The sequence below is a fragment of the Meleagris gallopavo genome, chromosome 2, assembly GCF_905368555.1.
Source record: "Meleagris gallopavo chromosome 2, MGAL_WU_HG_1.1, whole genome shotgun sequence".
NCBI classification, from domain to species: domain Eukaryota; kingdom Metazoa; phylum Chordata; class Aves; order Galliformes; family Phasianidae; genus Meleagris; species Meleagris gallopavo.
Window position 1 is genome coordinate 53,902,483 of NC_139405.1, and position 25,140 is coordinate 53,927,622.

General features: G+C 42.6%; 1 long non-coding RNA gene across 2 annotated transcripts; it reads left to right on the plus strand.

Annotated features, from left to right (window-relative positions):
- The first annotated feature begins 545 nt into the window (after positions 1-545).
- LOC146544983 (uncharacterized) lies at positions 546-24,941 on the plus strand. 2 transcript variants are annotated; one of them, XR_014881385.1, is made up of 5 exons: positions 546-2,576; positions 3,277-16,768; positions 16,858-16,975; positions 18,791-18,904; positions 24,531-24,941. It is a non-coding gene; the product is annotated as an uncharacterized LOC146544983 (long non-coding RNA). The 2 variants fall into 2 exon arrangements; XR_014881386.1 differs by having other exon boundaries at positions 582-2,576; positions 3,277-3,367.
- Positions 24,942-25,140: the final 199 nt, after the last annotated feature.

Below are 25,140 nucleotides of genomic sequence, written 5' to 3' on the forward strand. Positions count from 1 at the left end.
AGGTGTAGATGTAGCACTGAGAGAAAGGGAGCCAGGAACAAGTTTCCTTACAAAAGGAATAAATGACAAGTTAGCTTGCTCAGTTATCCCCCTACCTATGGACTTTGCTATGGTGAAGGATGGTCAAGGATCAGTTTTCTCATCTGGATCTGGACTTCATCAAGATGTGCCTTTGGACATGGTGGGGGTGGGTTGATGATTGGTCTAGATGATCTTAGAGGTCTTTTCCAGCCTTAAAGATTCTATGATTCTATGTTTCTATGATTCAGAACACCTAACTGTGCAAAGTTTACATAGTGCTCAATGAGACTCTATAATCACAGAATCACAGAATCACAGTATGGCCTGTGTTGGAAGTGACCTCAAGGATCATGAATTTCCAATCCCCTCGCCACAGGCAGGGCCACTAATTTCCATATTTAATACTAGACCAGGTTGCCCAGGGCCCCATCCAGTCTGGCCTTGAACACCTCTAGGAATGGTGCATCCACAACCTCTCTGGGCAGCCTGTTCCAGCACCTCACCACTCTCATAATAATATAACCCTTCATACAATGTCTGTTCCTGCTTGAGCTCGTGCTGTACATAGCAAAAGCATTCTCTTACATCCTGTGACCAGCCAATAAATTGTATTTGCACTGTAACACACTGAATGAGGTGGAAACTTTGGCAGAAAGAAGTGTGAACTGTCACATTACTGCACTGCAAACACCTCAGTGTCCACAGTTTATTTATCTTCAGAGGAACTGGCAAAGCCCTGAGTGATTCATAGACATCAGATTATACAAGGAAAAAGCATGAAGGAAGCTGCCAGAAGCTGGAAGGCTGGAAAACTGTATGTTTTCTATTTGTAACACTTATCACCGTGTAATATCCTGCAGACTGTATGTTTTCTATTTGTAACACTTATCACCGTGTAATATCCTGCAGCGTGACTCGAGCCACGAAACTGTAATGGGAGCAAAGAACAATGAATAAGCTGCATCACCAGAGAAGCTTTTGCTATGACGCTTGCATGAAATTTCCTTATACCTGTTCACCTGCTTGCAGCACTGGTTTGAACCTGAGTCCTTGCAGGATTGTGAACTCTCCAGTTCTGGAAAATTCCAGGCTGGTTCCCTGGCCTGTGTTTCCTGCTGACTGTAGCAACCTTGCTACGATTGCCAGGGAAACCTGCAGACCACCAAGAAGACTTGCATCTGAAGAGGCTGCATTGTGCCTAGTTGCAGAAGTGGAAAAACATTTGGACCAATCAATAGAAATGCATGCATCTCGTGAAATCTGGGCCTATCTGCAGTGAGCTGGGCTTTCAGACAAGTTTATGTCAGTTCCCTGCGGCATGGGTCTCTGTACCTCATCTCCATAAACAGTCCACAGGCAGCTGAGCTCTTGTCCTGGCAGACCCCTGTCTCCTGTTGGTGCCCAGCCCTGTTCAGGATTTAATTTTCCTGGGATCTTGGAGAACACTGAAGAGCTCAGATGGCATGGGATCGTCTGTCCTACGCACAGGTTAGTAAGGGATCTGCTCAGTGGTTCATCCAGACGAGGGCCACAGAGGTGATCCATTGGACTCTGTAACCTCAGCCACACAGCAGCACTCGGAGGCAGAGTTACTGCACTTACATGCACTCCAGCTGGGGAGAAGCAGTGAGGCTGGTTCAGCTGCGGGCATTGCTTGCAATTAGAAAAGAGTTCTCTGGGGAGCCAAATGGGTGTGTGGTTTAAAAAGCTGACGGTTCTCCCTGGGAGGGCTTTTATTTGTTTTGTTTCTTTTCTTTCTTCCCTTCTTATAATAAAGACAACGGCAGCTGGAGGCATTTCCTTGAAGTCAGCACTCGGTTTATTTTCCTTCGCAAGGCTCTGTCTGCAGAGGGGTGGAAATGGTTTTCCCCCGCCGCAGGAAAAGAAAGCGTTTATGGAGCGGCATTTCTGAGCAGTTTGAAATGGGCGTTCTGGTTTAATGTAACTCCTCTATCTGGCAGGACGCGGATATTTTAGCGGACACGGTTACTGCACCGAGCATGCCGGCCCCCCTCCGCTACCCGCGGCCGCGGCGCGGAACGGCCGGCAGGGGGCGCTGCGGGAGCGGTGCTGGGCGCTCCTCCCATCCCCGGCCCGGATATTCGGCAACGCAGGGGGTTTGGGTTTGAGGCAATGGAGGAGCTGGGAGAGTGGCAGTTTTTGCACGGGGTGTGCTGCGGTTAGCTCTGAATGGCGGTAGCAGCGCGGTGCTGCTGTAACTATTCAGCGAACGGCATCTGACATCCAAACCTCAGGGCCGATCCTCTCTGCGGTGCGCCCGCGATCACCAGGTCTTTGCAGTATCTATCACTGGAGAGAATTCATTGCTGCCATCTACACGTTGCCAGTACTGACGGTGCTTGCTGCGAGTCTGGATGAACTGCTCCATCCAGCACGTTCCCAGCTGCTTACACGCAGATTTTAACTTCTGCTTGGAAATCAGACTGGACGCTGCCACATGAAATCAGTTTTCTCCTAATGCTGTATAGGGAACTTCATGAATGCGAGGGAACCAGAACCACCCTGAGCACTGCTTTTACTTTGCATCTGAACGGGTTTGTTACAGTTTCATACAATTCCAAGAAGAAGCTGTTTCTGTGACAGAATGGGACAGGAGATGGGTTAGCAGGAGACAGGAGTGTGTGGGTGGGTCCCACGGGCAGCAGGAGGTGAGGGTATGTGGTGTGTGGAGAGGACTGGGGATGAAATGGTGGAAAAGGGATGCAGTAGGAAGGGGAAGGGGAGAAGTGGGAATGTTGGGTTGCAGCTGACTATGGGAACCGTGGTAGATGGGGTGGCTGCAGCTGCCATAGAAAAAGAGTGGAGTGTTGACCATAGGTTGGGTGCAGTACTGCCCACACCACTCTCCTGGCTGCGTCATCCTTGTAGAACTTCGTTTCCAGGCTGAGGCAGCTCTTTTGTCCCAGTCCCCTGTTCCAGGTCTGAAAGAAGATCTTGGATCTCTTACCAGTCATTCCTAGAACTTATGTCAAAGGAAATGAATTAGCAAATAGTCTAAACTGCTCCCTCCATCATATTGAAGAAGAAGATAGGCTGGTCAGGGATATCAGCAGCTATTCAGAGCAGAGATGAGACATGGAGAAGACATTTTCATGAAGTCCAGATTCAGATGAGATAACTGATCCTTGACCATCCTTCAGCAAAGTCCACAGATAGGGGGATAACTGAGAAAACTAACTTGTCATTATTCCTTCTGTAAGGAAACTTGTTCCTGGCTCCCTTTCTCCTCTCTAGAATGCTTGTCTGTCCCAGAGTGCTCCTTTGTACAGCTGCAGGGCTGCTGGCACCTCTCAAAAGCTGTGCACCCAGAACATCCCTGCCAACGGTATGTATGATTAGTGAGAAATGAGCAGAGCACCAAGATGATGGTCCTACATCCCAGACATCTGCATGGGTCGGTGTTTGATGTTGCACTGGTCCAGTTATGGCTACTCTCTGAACGAGTATGGTTTATCTATTCAGTAATGCTGCTGTGCCTGTTTGAGGAAGAGCAAGCACTGTGAGGACCATGACAACATAGAAAAACATTTCCTTCATTGTGGGGGCAGGAGAATCTCTCACATGTGCTTATCATCAGGACTAGAGACTCACAGGACTCTGCCCCTTCTTCAGAAGCCAAATCAGATATACTCATAATGTGAATGTATTTTACTGGCATTAGCACAGGTGCATTGTTGCAGCCCAGCTAGGCAGAGAGGCTATTTCCAAACTGTTGATGTGAAACAAGCTGAAACAACAGCATCCATCAAACTACCAAATTGTCATTCACAAGAAGTATGGAGGCAATTTTTGTTTAGATAAAATTTGCTGGTAAGACAGCAATGAACACGAGATATTCAGCGTTCTAATAAAATAGTAATGCTGCAAGCTCAGCGGCTCATAAAACATTTACAATCTGCAGCTAGTAAAGTGCAAACAAGAGATTTAAGCACTGCTGTTGCTAGATGGATGGAAACCAGTTAGAAGATTAGCTGGAAGATTATTCCACACAGGTTAGGATGAGGTTCATTAAATGCCTATCAGTTTTCTCATTTGCTGTAGCAGACACAGAGAACTGTAGGATTACACCTGTTGAAGTAATGCTCATTTGTGGCTCAGACGTTAAGCCAAACTAGCTCTTCTCCCAAGTTTCTTTCTCAGAGCCCCACGTGTTGAAGGACATTGCTAGTTTCAAGCACAGAACACCTCTTCTCTCGCTTCTCTCATCTCCCCATATCCAGAGTTTTTAGGGGGAGTATTAGCTCTTGTATGTTCCCATTCATTATATGTGATCATAATTACGCGCCACGCTTGAGTTCTGGAGAATGGGATGAAGAAGGAGATATTGTTGGGAGCCCCAGGGAAGCTCAAGGTAAGTGATATTGTTAAGGATAAATTAAGTAATCTTTACTCACCTTGAACCCAAGTGAAAATTACTCACCAGGCAGATAATTTTATCTTTTGTTTGCTTTTTAACCTTTGTTCTGATCCCATTCTATCATTGGCTACGGTAAACTGCTATGATTACTGTCATACCTAAGTGCTTCTGTGCAACCCTTTTGCAAATGAGAAGTTAAATGCAGAGCATTGGGTAAGATAAGACAGGGAAAACCCCGGATGCCTTCCTTTGCACAAGTCATTCTGATTCTTTTCTAAAGGATTGTGGTGATTTTTGTGTGTGTGTGTGTAACAAGTAGTCTTTGCCTTTTGGTCTTAGCTCAGCCTGTAGAGTGGGGATCATTCACTAGGCTTCTCTGCTTCTATTAACTCTGACTCATGATCATTCAGTCTGCATTTTAAGATGAAACCATGGAGTTTTCTGGCCCACTGAATGTGTGAGAAGCTGGTCCACAAAAACAAACAAACAAACCGAACAGACAAAACAAATAAACAGACAAAACCAAACAAACAAAAATGAGTGAGAGAGAGGAGGGATGACTGGTGGTGAAGCAGTAAGCCTGCTGAGAAAAGTGTCCACAAACAATGTAGCTCTGAGAAATGGCTGCACCTTTTAAATGCTTCAGTAATACAGGAAACAGCAATATTGGGCTTGGGATTCATTGGTGAAACCCTGATGATGCTGATGTTAATGACTGCTGTTAGCACTTGTTACAGGCTGTATCTATTATGAACTGTAAAATTTCACCTCATATACATGATATTCTCACAATATTTATGATATTCTCACAAATATTAACATAGGTTTTGACTGGCAAGATAAGACTTGTTCACACCATGAGTGGCAAAGAAAGGATCACAGAAGTATTGAATTTGATTGTTGTATTTGAGAGAGACTTTCAATTCAGAAATAAATAGTGAAGTCACTAAATCCTCAAATGGGAACCAGTGACCATGCTTGTGAGAGAAACAGTCGCAGAGCAAGGTCCATGGTTTTGAGACAGTGAAAGTGAAAGATTAGTGACTTCAATTATAGACAGCAAAGAAGGAAGAAGCCCTCTCTTTGAAAACAGGCATAGAGCCTACTTAAGCTTGAAGATGATCAGTGTTTCAATGAGATTTCTCCAAGCTATTGCATTACATAAGAGTTGAAGGTACTAACTCTAAGGGATAGACATTTCTGAATTATTTCAGATGACAGTAGAAAGACTGGTAAAAAATTATATCTGTACTTGTGAGGAAGCAAACTAGCAGAGGTAAAGCAAGTAGATGTACCAAAGCTGAAATTATAAAGAAGTAAGAGAAATAATCTCAATGACTGTGATGGCAGTTAAGTTCTGGCTTTGAGAGTTCTGAAGTTATTACTGGCTTAATTCCTTTTAGGAGTTAGAACTGTGAAGGGTAGGATGAAATAACTTCTTGGCTTTAAATAATCTTGTTTTCTATGGACAGTAAAAATACAGAATGTCAATAAACTTTAAACAAAATTAGTAAGTAGCTTCTTACGCTGAAGATTTTGAAAGTAGCATACTGAAGTTCTCGTTGTAGCATCTCAGAAATATCTGTCTTAGGGAAGAAGAAAAGCCTTGGAAAAATCCAAATTAGTAAGAAGCTCAAGTCCTTCTTATGGTCAATGCAGACCTTACAATCTTCTTCTCAGTGAGCTGGTCACTCACTTAGAAAACACTGAAAAAGGGAAATACATACAAGAAAGCAGATCACTGAGAAAACTGTGAATCTCTGTTATTTAAAAGCACTAAAGACCTGAACTGAGTTTTGTTCCAGTTGTTGAAAAGTAATTGTCATGAAAAATGAATATGTGAATGATGTTTCTCACATAAAATTATTATTTTATTGTTTCAAAAAACAAAAAAAGCCTTTTTTTTTCAATAAGAAGTGTATTTGAAAACAAGCAAATTAAGCAGCAATCTTTTTGAAATGGACTTTTGGCCTAATCCAGTAAAGGTCAGAGCAGCAGAATTGGTGAGTTCATTTGTTACAGCCGCATATTCTTTAACTCTGTGTTGAAATTACAGTGCCCTGTCACCAAAACCCAGTATGACTTCTGCTTTCAGGATTCAAGCTAGACCTGCACTGTTACACAATGCTCTGTAACTCTATCAGGATGTTGAGCACAGCCTGCACAAAGCATATGTACAAACAACTTTACTCTGTGGAACTCAACAAATTGCTTTTGAGGCTTGGATTGAGTTATCAAAAATCCCCAAATTAAGCAAAGTGAGGTGCTTGTTTTAATAATGATTCAGCCCACTGGGGATTCTCTCTTGCTAGAGGAGGTGTGAAAAGTTCCAATGTTTGATTTCAGAGAAAACACCCCCCCCCCCATCCCCCACCTCAAGCAGTGCTGGTTTTTAGTGATTTCAGTTCTTCAGCTGTGGAAGAGCAAGGAAGAGTTTTTTAAATTTCTGTGTTTCAAGCAATGCAAAACTGCCCCCAGAATTTAGAGGCAATACTGCCTGCAGTACAGCTTAAGCAAGGGCAGGGGGACTAACCCTATGAGAGATTACTATAGTGTCATACCGGTTCTTTACAGAGATTACCAACGAAAAACTTGTGTATGCACTCTAAATGCTTCACGTTTCTCTGGGCTCACTGATCACCAAACCATGAAGCTGTATCGTGTAGTCCTGTGCTCTTAGCTATTATTATTGCTGCTATTGATATTGTTGATATTAATCATAGGAGAAACTTCTGGTCTAGGATGTGACAGAATAACTCTGATTTCATCCAAGAAAAGCTTTACACAGCTTCCTTGTGAATGAGCGATAATTTGTTCATTGACTCAAGTGAGTGCATAAAGACCCTCTTTATAAGCAGAATGTTGCTAACCTATAGTGGTGAGAGTTTGCCTGCTCTGGTTAGGGAAAGCAGGATACCTGTGTAATTATATCCTTAGTGAGGCTGCATAAAACTTCTATTGCATTTAATTCAACACAAAACAATTTCTATATTTCATGTCATGGGTAGGGATGAAAATGGAGATAGTTCATCAATGCTGATATGTGATATAAAAAGATCTGAGAAGCCAAGGGTATGAGAGTGCATAAAAATGTTTTGTGTCCTGACCAGTACATTGCTTTAAAAAAATTTTACAATCAGCCCCAATTGTTCATTCTTCCCATGCAGAAGATACTCACATATTCATTTTTAAAAGGGCAAATCAACCATAATTCAGTTTATAAACTGTGAAGCTGGTTGTGAATGTCTGGATGAATATTCATTAGAATCTCTTAATCTGCCATCGACGGTGATTCATTAGGCATATGTAAATATCACTCACTTTAATTGCCCCTAAACTGACTTAACATAATATTGTCATTAGCAAATTATTAGTTATTTGTGTAACTAATGGTACATTATGGTGTACACGTTAAATCACCAAATATATGATTACAATTATGATGATGGTTTATGCTGGGTGCTTTGTAAACTATTTGATGAAATATAATGGAGCCAAATCAAATCTGGTATGTTAATAGGACAGTTGCAGAACTTTATTATTGTATTTTTACACCTTGGTGACTGCTATAATATGTGAGCCTTTACTCCACCCAGTGCTCGGATGGATTATGGATTGCCTTTACTTTCCATACCAGAGGCTGCAATGACATTCACGTGCCTGTTCACCTCTTGTTTTACCTAATGAACTCAGTTTCAGTTAATTATCAGTGAAAGTACCCTCGGTTGCTGTGATAAGGTCTTTTAACTGAGTGGCTGAAGGATGGAGCAGTGAAACGGGTGGTGAACATGGGATGGCAATAGCCCTCTTGGTCAGGAAAGCTGGCACTTGGTGGCAGCACGGTCCAGGCCTTCTTCCAGTGCCCCCAAACTTCTTAACATTCTGTCCTTTATTAATTTATTTTCTGCATCTTCCCTGCCTCCTAGCTCACTGCCTTTTACTTGGATGTGAGATAAGAACTCCTGCCGCGGTTGTTTGACCAACTCACCCTCCAGCATTTCCAATAGCTATGCGTTGAGCAAGTAGCTTTAAAGACGTCAAAGATATGATGCCAAAGTCTTTAATGTTCTTAAAATGTTACTAATTGCTAGACTAGCTAGACCAGTATTAGGAGGAATATGCGTGTGTTAAAGGAATAAAGGGTATTCTCAAAGGCTTACAATAGATCTAGCTCCTGAATATCATGATTTTCATGGTACTGTTAATGATTATAGACCCAGAAAGTTAAGAAAGATCCAGTGTCCGGTGGCACATGCTCAAGATGCAATTAATAAGGCAGCCACTTTATTTCTTCAAAAAAGAGCTTATTAAGCCTCATTGCTAATGAAAATGCAATAGGTACAGATTTAATTGCAAGTGGAAATGTGAAGGAGCACTCTGCACTGCTGGCTGGTTCCCAGTATTCTCCTTGGCCCCTCTTCTGTGCCTGAGGTCTGCAGATCTACCCTCGCCTGTGGGCAGCAATTGCTGGTGGCCATTTGTACCCGCTCCTGGCCTTGAGTGAAATAGACCAAGCCAGCTCACAACTGTGGGAGTAGTTTGTACATTTTACAGGACTGCTGCTTCTCTATTTGGTATTTGCTCTTTGATTAGTCTTGCAATAAAGTTTACTGGGACTGATGTTCATTCTGGGCGTCTTCCAAAAACCTCAGGAATGTTAAGGGGCCTTTTCCATTGAGGTCACAAGACTTTGGGACAGATCATAGGGCATCACTTTAAAACAACTATTGGACAAAAAACCTGGGAAACAGGCGTTGGTGTTGCAAAATGGAACTGTCGAGTCAAAAAAACTTAATCAGAGTGCTTTATTTATGTGTAAAGCTGAAGGAACTTAAGTACGTCTGTGGCCTTACACTGATTTGGTTAAAACAGTGAAAAAAGCACATGGAAATTACACTGATGCAAAACCAAATTGTACCAATTTCATGTAATTCAGTTAGAAATAAGTTTATTCTGAGCTACAGAGAAATCAAAGACCTCTCATGGGACTGCATACTAATTTAATGGAAAGTAGCCCATATTCATATGTAGACATTTCCTAAAATTTGCGCTTAGCTGGTGTTACATGAGATCCCACTCCCAGCATGCAGCAGACGTTTGTAACCTATTGAGAGAGTTCAGATACTGTTCAGTATATATTTGCAAGAAATTCATGGCAAATTAATTGCAGAATAATTCACATAAATTATTGTTTGGATAATTTTGAATAATGAATCAAGCCAGAGAAAATGACGCATTATTACATAGTTTGTTCAGTCCTAATAAAAACATTAATAATGCTCAATAAGGGTAAAATAAATGGCACTTACAGATTGTTTAGCCCTATCTCAAACCTCCCCGAAGACAGTGGAACGAATCCTCTGTGTCTGATGCCAGCAGAAGACAAAGGAAACAGAGGAGGGGAGGATGGACTAGAAGATGGGCTGTGGTAACAAATGTATTTCCAAAGCAGACATAAATGTCAGAGGGCAGACAGCTCTTCAGGGAGGGCAGCTGGCAAAGTGACCTGCAGTTCTGTCCCTTGAAGAGCCCAGGCCAGAGCCCGTTGAGCTCTGTGCCTACGTCTTGGGCAGCCCATTTCCAGGGGCTATAAGTTTCTCCAGGGTGGAGGAGGAATAAAGAAAATGGCACTTAGGGTCATGCCATGCTGCTGCAGAGGACCGTAGTCCTATTTCTAGTTCTGCCGTTGCAGTGCTGGAAAACCTTGAACCAATCAGACATTGCTGCAACTCCTGTATAGCAAAGATAACATTTGAGGAAGAGGCACAGGCTGATGGATGCAAAATACTCCATCTTCTGAGATTCCCAGCGATGGCTGTGACTTGCATATCTGAAATAACCTGAATTAACTCCTCCCTGGCCAGTTTTTTAGAGTTTTCTCCCTGTGGGGGATCAATTTGCAGCCCTACAACTAGTTGCATGGATTCCACAGAGGGAGAGGGTTTCATCAGCGCAAGGACAGGGGCTGAAACCTCTTCCAGGATAGATACGTGGGGATACTTCGTAGGAGGCCTTCTTAATCAAGAGCGCAGATAAAAGTGAATTGACTGTAGCTGAGTTCACACGTAGGACAAGAAGTTTGCATTGATGTTGGTTGTTAATTAAAAAGAAAAACAAAGATATGATGTTTTTATTATGTTAGAGCATTTGGGTTTCTTGTTAGAATTCTTTCTGGTTAATAAACCACCTGCCAGATTAAAATGTGATAATAATAAAACCAACATAGTGTGATGCTTAAATACGATGTAAGGTTTATTTTAAGTATGAGTGCTTACAGCGCCAGTAAGAGGTACGTGCCTGAAAAATGTGCTAATCAGTAGGGAGAGAAATGTCTAGAAAACAAATATGTAAGACAGACAATGTAAGACATAAATGACTTGATGAAAATGGAGCTTGAGAAGAAATTCTCCTGAGGTGATGCAGTATTCTTCTGGGTTCCTTGGGTCTCTGGACTGGGTTAATGAAATAAATTAGATACCTTGAAGGCAAAAATCACTTTGATTTCAGTAAGAGCAGTGTGTTAGCTCTGCCTCTTGCTTCCTGCTACAGAAGGCATGTGAGTTTCTGCAATATTTTCAGGTTATGTGGCACATCTTTATTCATCTGCTTCCTCCTGGAGGAATAATATTTGTAATACATTCATCTTATCTGGAGATGGCAAGGCTAGCTGCGTTCTTTGAGGAAGACTCGAAAGGCTGATGTGGCTTAAGCAGAGATTAACATTTACCTCTTGCACATGGAGAGGAGCTCTAGTCCTCCTCTCCTACCTATCTTTGGGGTAAGGAAACATGCCACTGGAAACCTCATTTGGGAAAAGGGAGCAAGTTTGAAATCTTTGAAGGCACTGGTAAGCCTTTAAGTGTGTTCAGGAATATGTTTGTTGAAGAGTCCAAATGTCATTGACTCTCTCCAGTTTTAAAAGCAACAGTGCTAACACCACCACGGTACTTCTCGGAGGAAGCATTTCTGTGCTGTGCAAATGATGGAGCACTGGCACAGGTTGCCCAGAGAGATTGTGGTGTCTCCTTCTTGGAGATCTCCAGAAGCCACCATGGTGTTGGGCACCCTACTCTGGGTGTCCGTGCTTGAGCACGGGTTGGGCCAGGTGATCCCCAGAAGTGTCTTCCATTCTCAAGCATCCTGTAAATCTATGTAATTTTCAGTCATTACAGAAAGCAAGTCCCATAGAAGATGACGTATGTCTCCCTTAATTACATCCACAGTCACATAGATAGGCTGAATCTGAGCACATTTATAGGATGGGCAATGCCAATACCTCAGCTTTCCAGAAGCAGGTAAGTTTGTATTCCATGTAGAGCCAGGGAGGACCAGGGAGTGAGGTGAGAGCTGGGGGAAGGAGGAGAAATTGGGTCATTAAAGGATGATATGTCCTGAGAGTTAGTTCTTGGCAGGTGTTATGCTTGCAGCTGAGGTCTCACAAACCTGTTTCTCAGGGAGTAAAATCTGGATGATATTTGCTTCCTTTTGTATTGCACAACTTTCAGATCCATGGGTTAGAAGTACAATATTTCTGCTGAATATTATAATGATCCTTTTTCTTAGTACACATGGAAAAACATGTAACTTCAGGTTGCTTTTAATGATGAATTCTAAAAGTGGCAATGCTATGGCTTCCATAGTCTCTTCGGAACTTGCCATTAATCTAAGAAATTAAGAACTCACCATAAATGCATGCCCATCAAGGAAAACTTGTACCGGAGCTCAGTGACATTGTAGTTTATGATAAAACCTTTTGGGAGGCAGTTTGCAGGCCATACAGAAACAGAGACCGTGCCACCACAACCACATTGCTTACCCAGTCTGATCACACAGAACAAGGAGACCGTGCGCCCAGGGAGTTAGAATTGCACGGAATAAAAATCCATTAAGTTGCAATATATTTAAACCCGTAATTACTGCAGATTAGAATTCAGCGGAGAACTTTGCATAATGCCAAGGACTGACCTTTTTCTGAGGTGCTCTGGCCTGATTGTTAGGACCTTGTAACAAATGCCTAGTGCCATTTAACGAAGGAATGACATATCTCTGATATGCAAATTTTTACAGCACAGCAATTAAGCGGTTTAGAATTTTACGACAGTGTTTGGGCTTTATACAACAAAAAAAGGGCCAATAAAGGCCTGTGATGGATGGGCTAATCCCCACTGGAAATATACCATGTAATCTCGTAGAGACAATGCATTATGGATAGCATTGTGATTACTGGTCGCTAATATCTCCCCCCTCCTCCTCCTGCTCCCGGCCACGACGAAGCTGCATGGCTGCCACATTGTCGGGGGCACAGGACTAGGATACAGATGGGGAAGTTGGGCCATTGCAATCTGCTGCACGCAAGGAAGACAGAGAAAAGGGGGCTTGCAGCGAGGCAGCTTGTCAGCAGGGGATGAGGCTGGGGGCCATATGCCTCTCTTCTTCTCCCTTCTGTCACCGAGCCTGCTGCCGCATCCTGCTGTCGGGGGACACTTTAATGATGAACACACTTTAAACAGTTTTGTTTACCTAGCTATAGCTTTTCCATGAGGGAGTCTTAATTAGATGCCTTGGATTTCTGTGCTTCCATCCATTCGTCTGTCTGTCCGCACGGTGGTGGGCGCTGCTGGTGGTGCAGCCGTGGTCAGCAGCGCTCAGCCTCGCCATTCCCCCCACCAGCCACAAAGATCACTTTTACTTCATGTGCTGCTGCTTATCAATACCACGTGAAGCCTGCTGCAGCGCTGACAGAGGTGCTCCTTACTCTGCCTGCATTTCACACGCAGAATTTGCTCTGTGTAAAGTGCAGCGTAGGAGCTGTGAGAAATTTCAGGGGGATGTGCCTCAGCTGTGTACGCTGGGAGCTTCACTTTCAAAAGCTTCTTCTAAAATTAAAAGAAAAAAACATCTCCAGTTGCTATTTAAAATGCCAGAATAATTTAAAACTTGGAGTCACTCTCTTGCTATTTGGTCACTAAGAGTGCAAAATCTTGCATTTTTTTTCCTAATTTCCCCTTTGATCTTTTATACTCTTGGTTAGATCTGCTGCTACAGTACTTTCTGCTTTAGAGAAGGGAGTAGAGGATGTCAAGAATGGATTCTGTTGTTTGATTGATGTTTTCAACAGGCGGTGATGAATTCCATCAATATATACAAAATTAATAAACTAGAAAAAACACAGGTCTGACTTGCCTGCCCATTCAGTGGAAAACCCCTTTGCAGGAGGGTTCTGGGAAGCAAGAAGAGCATGGGGATTCCCTAGCAGGGACACTTGACCTGGGAACCCTTGAGGCAAGAAGGGGAGGGGAAGTTGATCTGCTAGGGGCTGTAGTCTTCCTCCCACCAAGTGTGATTGGCCCCCTTGAACTACAGAAAGCAGAACAATTTCTGTGGAAGAAGCTGTTTCTGTGCTAGCTCCCATTTCCTCTCCTCTCTTCCCGGTCCTTTCCCCAAGAACACCCAGTCCTCACACAGAGGAGGAAACTGCAGTCACATTTGACGTCACAGCACTGTGGTCTTCTTTGGGATCCCAGGGATTTGCCTTAACACTTGATTGCTAAGCTTTCCCAGGGTGTCCTCTGACCTCTGCTTGGCTGTTTTGGTGAATAAGATATTGAGGACAACCACCAAAATACAGAGTTGGATAAGACAGATGTATAGCTAGTTGGGTAGATACAAGTAGACAGACAGATATGGTTATGAACTACATCTGGACATCTTTTGCTCAACTGAGAACAGTCAACAAGAACCACCGTGCTTCAAATCTTAGACCTCTTCAAATCTCAAGTATCTTGAAACCAAGATACTTCTTCTGAACCCAGAAAGGAGGGTTAATTCTAGACTTGAGAAAGAAAATGTAGCACTACATAGAGAGTTTATTACAGGATGTGCCAAAATAAAAATCCCACATAGTTGGTGGTTTGAGAATAATGGCTTGGCAGATATAAATTGAAAAAGCTCGAAATTTTGGGATTTTTGGAATTCTAGAATTGTATTTTTCCCTAAGGTGATGTACATTGCCCAAGAGAGTCCATTTCTCTCTACAGCACTGTGGAGCTCATCAAAGGAAAGAAAACAGTGAGTCTGTCTAGCTTTGAAGAAGTGACATAAAAGAAGGAAGAAAACTCTTATAATCTTCACATTTTAAAGTATGGCAGGACATGCAGAAATGCAGGCTCTCATAGGACAGGTGAGAAGCTGTGCTAGGAGGAGGGTGAGTGAACCACCTGAGCAGTTGTTTCCCATTCATCTCTGTGAGGAAGAGTCCACTGTGATGGGATAAAAAGATTACAGGCTGTTCAGTCACGTTGTTGTTGGGAGATCCTGGCCATTTTGCCTCCTTCAGCTCCCTGTACAACTCTGTACATCGAAAATGCCTGATATGTTCCAGGATAAGACTACTTTAGAGACATCTTTAAGATGACAACAAAAGGAATTTATGGCTTTATGAATTATGAATTTATTCTCTACTATTCTCTTATGTTGCAAAATTATAATATAGATAGACATTGAACCCCACGAGGAGACAAGAATGGTGCCCAACTTCTGGGCACTCTCAGCTGCTATATTAGAACAGAACAGAATGAAACAGTTCTGTTGCAAGGAACCTTCAAAGATTATCTAGTACAACTGCCTGCGCACAACCAAAAGTTAAAGCATATAAATGAGGACATTATCCAAATATAATCTTTTTCCTGAATCTAGATGAAAGTAAACTGTGGAGTGATTAAACTTATGGATCATCTGGAGACAGACAGATATGTTCAGGAATTCAACTGAAGGTTTTTCACTAAGTGTCAAGACTATGGACTGAAAAAATGATACTTTGAAAAAACACCCAAAAATTCAACCCAAGCCCACAAAGGATCTGCTTTCCTGAAGGTTTTGCTAAGGTAGAAAGCTCTCAAAATAACTTTTGGAAATTTGTTTTCAAAGACACAGTGATTCAGACATGGAAATTTTCTGTTGCCATCAGATGAGATTACTTCTTTGCTTTAAACTATCTAGACAGACAAATAGAAACTAAAAAAAGAAAAAAGAAAAAAAAAGAGATTTCCAAAGAACTGCCACTGTTAAGTAACAGTTTACAAGGTGATGTACAGCATTATAAAAAGGGGAGATTGTTTATTTTGGTAATTTTCATCTAATAAACCTTAATATACATATAAATCTGATTTTTATAAAGAAACCATGCAGAAAACTGCATCTTCAGTTAGCACTGCTTTGTATTTGTGATTCTTTCATTTTGAACAACTTCATAGCATCACAGTTTTCTTCCTTTTCTCAAGAGTGCATGAACTTACTGCTTGTATGGCCTTGAAGGACAGAAATGTATATGGGTGAAACGGGTTAGAGAAATCAGACCTGAGACAATTTCAGTGCTTCAGGCCAAGAAAAGTATTTCCTGTTTGAATTATGAACAATATAATTTTAAGCATTATCACAAAACAATGTCAGTTCTGGCTATAAACACCATCTGTCATTTCAGTGTCTGAACTACTGTGCTGGCACATAGTCATACCAAAACTGTGTTATCCTTTTTTGAGGACTAGACCGTGATCACCAGTCCCTCTTATTTCTGAGAGAGCATGCCTTTTTTATGGTGACAAATGCCTAGCTCACTGAACAATTCCTAGAGCAAAAGAAACTCAGCTCATACTCACCGGTATAATTTTCCACTTGAAAAGAACTGACGATTTGTCCTTGCACATGTCTGGCCTTGGCTTCTCACTAGTTATTCCTCTCTTCCATGTCACTGCCAAGTTGGTTGCACTTTGCCACCCATCAAATGGTGTCCAGACTGTTGCATACTGCCGAGTGGTTGCTCTGTTTTTCAGATCTTACATTTCTACATCTTCCATAAAAGGCTTTATGCAATTTATATTTTATTTTATTTTAATCAATTTATTTTAAGACTTCTGCTATTGGTATCCTCATAGCAGATGGCTATCTCCAGATTTGGAAGTTTGTGTCAGCTGAGTGTTTGGCTTTCTGTAACAATGAAGTTAATCTGCAATCTGTATAGGCATCCACCCTTCCCCTGCATCAGGGGGTTACTAATCCCAACAGCTTCTCAAGGTTCCTTCCAAGCTCATACTTTGCATAGTGATTGCATCCTTCACCATTCACACAGCTGAAGAAAGCAACAGTCATCTTCGTCACTCTTTTCTACTTCTTTACATGTGATGTTAGCCTGCATGGTACCTCAGGAGCTTCGCAAGACACTTCTTCTTCCCTGTGATATTGAGCTTAGGCCTCTTTTGCTTTGCATGGGCTTCACCAAGTAGGTACTGAATGCGGCTACCTCTGTCAGGGAAGAAGACATTCTTTGGCCTCCATACTCTTTTGGGGTTAGGAGCAGGGAATTAAATAAACCAGGTGAGCATCATTCCTCCCCCTCCTTCTTCCCCCTCCTCCCCCCCCACCAAAAAAAAAAAAAAAATACAAGAGCTCTGGTCTTCTTCCAGGTTGCTGGGGGAAAGGGAAATGAAAAGAGAATTTTCTTCTAAAGAATTAAGCAAAGCTTCAGAAAGGAAGATAGCTACTTCAAAATGAGATTGAAGATAAAGCAGTGTGATTTCTCAGGTAAATTAACTTTTATTAAGGGTTATTAATGTGTGCTAACAAGTGTTAGGCTGTTACTCACCCTGCCATCCTGACAACAACAAATATCTAAAAGAAAATCTAAGAAAAAAAAAGAACCAAAAGGCTTTCCAGATCCCTGAGAATATTAATATTTTGTTTTGAGGATAAGAGGAACTCTATAAAGAGATTAAATGGCAGTGCTTCTTTCTGTTATGGAAAAAAGGATGGCAAAGCTAGCACTAAATTAAGTTAGATTTTCTTAGAATGATGTGGGAGATAGAGGACTTCATGTGGATTTCATTATTTTGGGAGATTTTCTGAGAACCTGCAAAATAATGACACAACCAAGAACAGGAACTAAATATACAGAAGCAAAAATTGAAACAAGCAGGAATTTCTAATTCAGGACATAAACTAACCGCTAAATCACTGCAACTGCAAAATATCTGTTTAGTTAGTAAACTCCAAATTTTTCTTCAGACTTTTTTGCGCAAATATTCATAGATTTTAGTCTCCATTACTACTGTGCAGAGTGCCACGGTTCTTATGCTTGTGAATCTTTCTGCACCTCACTCTACCTACATCCACCCTTGCTAATGTTTGCCTGGCCATATTGCTGAAGGCTAAAGGTATCGTTTTAGTGGATGCATTTCCTAAGCCTTACTTCTCCCTTCAGAAGTACATACAGGCACTTACTGAACATAATCTAGGCAAAACTCATTCAGGAAAAAAAAGAAGCTTGGTTTATTGATAAAACCATCTTTGGTTAGACTTAGAAGTATAAGAAAGCAGGGACGTGTTTCAATCTATTTATATTCAACTGTAGAAGCTATAAAACGGCAAAAATATCAACAAATCGTCCATGCCAGAAACTAAATACTAATACTAAATACTAAAAGGAGTAGCTTCTAAATATATCCAGCTACTATTAACGCTACTGCACCAGGACCCAGAAGACCTCATCATAAATGGCCTTCAGTTTTTTTGGTGCTGTATGAACACAAAGAAGAAAGGGTTTCATGCTCCGTGTGAATGCAAGTAAACATCAGTGTTGGGAGTTAGGCCTAAATTTGCTTGAATTAGTGATGAATAGAGAAAGGAGCCTGGCACCTGCCAGGTAGGATAAGGGGATATTCGGCACCTGGTAGGAGCAGGATACCTTGTGTAGAACCTTAATAGAGTAGTGAACATTTGTGGTTTGGTAAGGCAGCATCTGCTCTGTGAACTGCTTTTCACGCTGCTACAGCACATTTCAGAGAAGCTAACCTGCTGCCCGAAGACATAGCTGGCACCAGGTTTAGCCCTGTTGCTTCTCAGGGAAGGGAACTAGCCATACTCCTGGCTCCCACCCTGAGCAAGGCAGTGAGCAACACAGATGGGGCCCCACAACGGCCTGGAAGTTTGGTGGTACAGCATGCATTGAGCATGCGGCGGGATTTATTTTCCACGTGGTGATTTTCCAGTCTTGCTCCATAATGTTATTTGTGGTTTTACTTTCTGTAGTACCTTGGATCAGTGAGATTGAAACCAGGCTACGCCCGCTTTTGTTGCTGCAAAATGTAAAGTTGTTTTTGCAGTCAAGGGTGTGCACTTACAAAGTCCTTATCAGCACTAGCCCAGAAGGCTGCACAGCTTTGCAGAACCTGCTCCTTACAACAGTCCCTGTTGCAAATCCCTTGAAAGCAGCAACTAAAGAGATTCCCTTGCAGAGAGGGTGAGGGTTGTTGTTAAAGTTTTATTATGCTTTACTCTGACAAATTTACCCTGGTAGGTGATAGCAGTAACACAGCATTTTGCATACACTGCTCCTCCCAGGATACTGCTGGCACTGTGAGTGTGCAAAGTTGAGGGCTTTGGTTGGGAATTCGCTGCAGTTCACTGCAAACAAGAGCAACAGGAAGATCAGTGAAGTCACAGCCCAAGAGACAGGTAAGTAAAGCTGAACTCAAAGGTTGGGATTTTAGTTTCGATATTTAAAAATGTGTTAGTACAAAGAAAACTGAAGGCAACATCCGGTCTAAATCTCCCTTCTTTTAGTCTGAAGCCATTTCCCTTTGTTTTATCACAGCAGGCCCTCTCAAAGGATCTGTCCCTTTCTTTCTCATAACCCCCCTCCAGACTGAAAGGACCCCCATTTAGACACTTCAAATGCTGACTTGTGCATCATTAGCATTTAGCATGAAACCTGAAGGAACCTATGTGGATATGCTGAGTGTAGCTGGTGAAGTGTAGGACTTTAGTTAGACGTAATGCAAGGATGATGTCAGCTGGCTGAGTTCTCCAGCAGCTGGAGCTCCAGCAGTTCTTACAACAGGGAAGTTAGATCCGAAGCATACCTTCCTCACAGTTGCTGTGCATTCGGCATGCCTCCCTTCCTGACACTGTGTACCTTGCTGCTCATTGAACTGCCAGCATACAGAACAGTAGAAAATGCTGACTGAACTCATTCACGCATTCTAGGCAGTTTGCTTAAACTTAGTAGGCAGAACTTTCTGAGAACTTCACGAGTGCATGAACTTTTAGTTTTCAGATAACGCATGTGGACACTTCCTAATAGTTATGTAACACTTACAGGAGATGGCAAAACTAGAGTTGAGCAAAAAAACCCAAACCTACCCACGGGGGTGGAAGAGCTGAGGAATTCAGCTCAGGTCATAGAAGTTTGCATGGAATTCTTTGGGTGCGGAGGAGATAACCCAACTACCACAGGTATCTGAAGGAATAATGAAACATTTCAGTGAGAACTAAGTTAAATTAGAGTCTATTACATATATTTTAGATTTCCACAATCTGCTGGATCTTTAACTTAAAAGTTTATACCTTTTAGTGGAAAAATTATTTTCTCTTTCACAAGTTCCACTTAGATTTTGTTGCTAATAAACCCAAGGATGTAAATACTATTAAGTACAAAACAGCCTGCTGCATAATTGTTTCTAAGCAATTACAGATTATATCGAGCCATTCATTGAGCAGAAACAGTTTTTTCCAAGACACCAGCTTCCCGTACCTTGAAATTTTATTAGTCTAAGAATTTCATGTACCATATGTTGTAATAGGAGACTAACTGCAATTGAACAAACAACTTTCTGATATATAAGTGAATGATAACCTGATTTTAAATGTGTTTATCTAATGAGATAGTAACTGTAATTTACAGCACATATAAAAACTCCCACTGTTACTCCTGGTGCACCTTTTGGCTAAAAAGGGTGATGCGCTGAGATATGCTAATGAACATCGTCTTGGTTTTTACCAAGTCAGTAATAAAATTTGCATTCGATATTGTGCACAGTAAACTGGGTTATTAGCCTTGAAAATGAGTCTCATAAAATTTAAATATAGGCTTAAATCATATTAACTGTCCTGTAGGTTTTCTGAGAGGCTTTAAAGCATTGTGCTCTCGTTCTATAGCACTGAGAATGCAGATGTCATTTTGCCTTCAGGGGTGCCCAAAATGTGAGCACATCAGAGCCCATGGGATGAGCACAGATCAGCCCCTTGCTCCCCAACACCCAAGGAATGAGAGGTCTGAGGAAACCGCAGTGCTAAGAGAAAGGAAAAGGGGAGAAGGAGATGATCTGAGCACAGAGCCCCTGTTCAGCGGCAGAGAGGAGCCTGCTTCTGCCAGACACTAAGTGTTCCTGAACACATCAAGGTTAGGGCTTAAGTGCTTTAAAACACAGTGCAAAGCTCCATCTGTTTTGAGAGTGTGGTGGTAAAATGATTAATCATTAGGATTTGAGAGGCCAGGCTAAGAGATTTATCGTGATTAAAAAATTGTTCTCCGCCAAATGATTGCGGAGACCCAACCTGTAACCAGATGCAGGAAAAAAAAAAACAAAATTACACAATGCCTTGAAATGCTGTATATCCATTGAGGGAAATGACAACTCCCAAACCGGACACAGTCAACAGGTATACTGTAGCCAAAAGAAATAAAGAATACTCTTTGCGTATCTGTGCAGGGTCTTCTGTTATGACACAAGTGCAACAGTGATAATGTTACAGCCTAGTGAAATACTCCTATGAAATCCCAATTCTTCTTAGTGATCAAAGGAAGAGTGGGCACTGTGTGTAGCACTGTGCAAACTGCTCCAAAGCACAGTACCTGGATTGGATAAAGGCTGTAGCACAGAAGTCTACGAACTTCTCCAGAAATAAATGCAAATAGCTGACGTTACACTTACTTTAGTAAGGTGTAATATAGTATTTGTACACGGTACTGTTTTTGACCACTAGCAAATTGAATGTGGACAGCAAACAACAGCAGCTTTGTGTCAGAGCACAGTGACCACTTGCTTGAACAGACACAAAGTCCATCTCATCTCCCCTCTTTTCTGCAGTAGTGGCAGGTCCTGGCTGCATTGGAAAAGTGATGGGCAGAGGTAAGGGGCAGAGACTGCGCTGCCTTCACCTTGACACTGGGAAATAAGAGGTTGCCTTAAGGTCTGAAGAATGAGACTGAATATGCCAACCACTCTGCCCTTGGCATTGATTATTAATAGCTCTGGATATATTTTATAGCCTTACTGTCGCCAACACTTTTTATTTTAATGCAGACAATATCACACTTCTACACAGCAGCACACTTCTCTCCCTTTTGCTCCACACTGAACAAACTCCGTATGGTAACATCAGGACCCTATGACACGTCGCTGTGCCAGGCTGGCTGCCAAGAGCCCAAGGGCGTGAAAAGTGAAGGGAAAAAGAACCAAAACAGAAAAGACAAGTTAAACATTCTCCTGACGATGGAGAAGGGAGGGTTCCCTGGCAGAGTGGGAAGGTTTCTCCTGTAGGTGCTGCACCTTGGGGCAGCTCACATAGCACTTCCCGCAGCCCTCTGTCTCTGTGTGTTCCAGCACGTTAGGATTTGGCAAGCACCCGAGCTGCATTATGTGGTGTTAAAAGAGGTTGACACATCCTTTGGCTGAGACATCTCTCCCAAATGAGTCTTCTTTGCTCAGCCTAAAGAAGAGGAAGCACCAGGCTGTTCCCCCATGTCTTGCTGCTAATAGCACGGCGCCACAGACCACCTAGCAGGTCCTTCCTCATGCGGCCAGCCGGCTGTGAGATATTTGCCTTAGTATTCCACTTATCTAAAGCAACCACAGCATAGAGATGTTCCCAGAGAAAAATAAATGACCCCAGCTGTAATCACAATCTTGCCTTTGATTTTACCTACTTCTGGCTGAATGCATTGACTTGTACTTGTCACAGAGCAGTGAAGCAGATGTAGGAATCACCTCGCAGATTTCATCTTGTCCTGCAGGCTACTCTCATGCATCCTCAGCATTTGGAGGGTCCTGTGCATTTAAGCCCCCAGAACTGGAATGCTGTTGTCTGTACCAGCATATTCTGTCCTCATTGTCTCCATGTAGTGTAATAACACCAGTGCTGACAATGGTTTATTAGCTGATTTATAGGGGTAAATCAGGGGTAAATTGAGACCTCCTTTAGAAAGCCTCCAATTCACAATGCCAAGATATGCTGAACACAAAAACTCATGTGGGGGAAGAGAAAGGATCAGAACAATACTGACACTGTGTGGAGCAAGGTTATATATGCAATCACGCAATCTCAGGAGGTCTGTGCAGAAAGCACAGCATGCAGTGTGGTGAAGTGGGAAGTAGCACTCTCAGCTGTTGTGTTGGCTCAGAAACATGTAAATATTTCTGGGAAAAAAACAAAACCAAAAGTAAAATGTTATTCTTTGTTGGAAAGAGGGAGAATTTAAGGTGGAATTCTGCTAGGCCCCAACTCAGTTTTCCAGTTTTGACTTTACTCTCAAGAAAGAAAACAGAAGAGATAGTTGAAAGACAGAAAAAATATGTTGGTTTTGCTTGGACTGCTATTTTTAAAAAAACAACTCTTTTACCATTTCTAGAAATCCTATTTGTGATATGCCAACCAATTAACAAACACACTGTATTTTTATTAACTGTTTAAAACACATGTATTAATTCACTTTTATAAATATTTGTATACGTATGTGTATGTACAATATAAAGCTATTCATTAGATCTACACATGAAACTAGAAAAAGCCAGAATTTAGCCTGTAAGGTTTTTGGTTAAAAAGGCAGAAGAGGTGGGACACCAAACACCACAGTCTGGTCAGTGTGCCCTCACTTTGTGCTATTAACAGCCACAAGTGTTAAAACGAGGTGTCACGCTACCAGTTGTACAGAAAGGCTGACAACAGTGCTGGTCTAGTTTGTAACCTTTAATTTCGTGTTTTGTGAGGATTTCCGTGTCTAAGACTGTACTATGCTGGAAAAAAATATTCTCAGAAAATTTCAGCTTGCTAGAAGTAATGGAAAAACAGTCATATTCATGTGAGGAGATTCTTGTGTCTCCCTGCCTGGAAGCTGTGATAACCTTCATGGCTATGTGCAGGTCACAGAGTGGAGAGGGTCTGAAGCTTAGGAGCTGCTGGAAATTCCTGCGGGTCTCTTGCCCTGTGTCTTCTTCCCTTGGAAACTGGAGCGCATAACAGCATGCATCTGTTCTTCACCTTAATTTGTAGCTGGAAGATGGGAGATGCATGTGCCTGGATCCAGGACTTGAGAAACACTCTTTGTCCCACATAGACTGTGCTGCTTTTCTGCAACTAATTTTATGCCCTTCGCATGGGGAAAAGAATAACAGCCACATGGGGAGAAGTTAGCAGACTTAGAGATAAATTCCTCAGGCCCACTCAGGAGGTGGATGTCTGCTCTGCTGGAGCAGGGGAAGGGGTGGGTCATCGCCCCGGCAGCACGACTTCAAGCAGCCGCGTGTGCAACAAAGCGAGTGGAGCGGCCACACATCATTCACAATGGCAGTCTGTACAGCCCTGGCAGGATCTTTTTTATACAGTAAAATGCTTGCTTCAGCCAAATGCAAACGAGCAGTTTGTACACATTTTGAAGAGGAAGCCTTTGTCTCAGAGATGAACAGGTTATAAAGCTCTAGAATTTGTAAATGTTTGCTTGATGCTTCAGCTCAGCCAATCCACATTAAAAGCAAACAAACAAACAAAAAACCCACCTCAGCACTAAAATACTTTAAAGTACAGTTCTCCACAAAACTAGCCATAGGGAGGATGGGACACATCAAACTGAAAGGGCTCTTAGATGGGACACATCAAGCCAAAAGGCTCTTTGGATTGCCACCAGGAGCACCCTCTCTCAAACCAACCTGCACAGCTACTCTCAAGGCACGCAGGGCCATTTGGCCAAAGAAATGTTTGCAGTATCTCTACAGCCTCACCTGTAGAGAGGCTCAATGCAGAAACAGGAGAACTCTGCAGCTGTGCACGATGAAACCCAGTTGCTCTCAGCCAGGTGAGGAGCTGGGGGCAGGTGCTGCCCACCTCCACCCTGCCCAGTGCTGTTATGCGCCCTCGTGCCAGACACTTACCTCAGCAGTAGACATTCTGGCCAGTTCCTCCCTGTGTAACAGACACAGACGTCTCTGTTCCTGACCCTGACATACGCACAGCATTTGCTGCGTCACTGGCTGTATTACACCACGAGGCAATACTTTGCAGCTGGAGCATTTTCTTTTTCTCACAGGCTTGCAGACAGAGGGTGCAAAGGAGCAGCAGATCACGCACAGCAGGTTTCTCAGCCCACAGGACATTCCTTTGAAAGCCCAATAGCTGTACACGGTATTTCTAATTTCTGCTGCAGTGATTTAAAAGGCATGAAGATTGGTCTCCCCTGAAGTTGTCGGGATGCCAGGCATCGCCTCGTGGGACATGCTTTTGGTGTAAACTCTGCCAGGGTTTATGAGGGATCTTTACAGAGCAGAGGAAAACATGCCGAAGCCATGGGTTCTGACTGGCAGTGGGGTTGATACTTCAGAGTGAATCCTTCCACTCACATAATCTTCTGTATGAAGCGAGAAAGAAAGAAGAAAGAAGGAAGGGAAGCCTCTCACAGAATAATTTCTCATATGTTTAAATAAAATATTAATTAATTATAGCTTTTCTGGCATTGGTTCTGCCTCCAAGAGAGAACGTGTTTCTCAAAGTGTCTCCGTGACCCGTTGCAGCCTGGTGCTGCTGTGGCTCTGCGCTGGGTGCTGCAGCTCTGGCGGTGTTTGGAGGCGAGGGCTGCGGTTGCTGCATAGGCACATTTGGCCTGGGCTGGTGGAGAGGCTGCGTGTGCTGCTGCAGAGGAG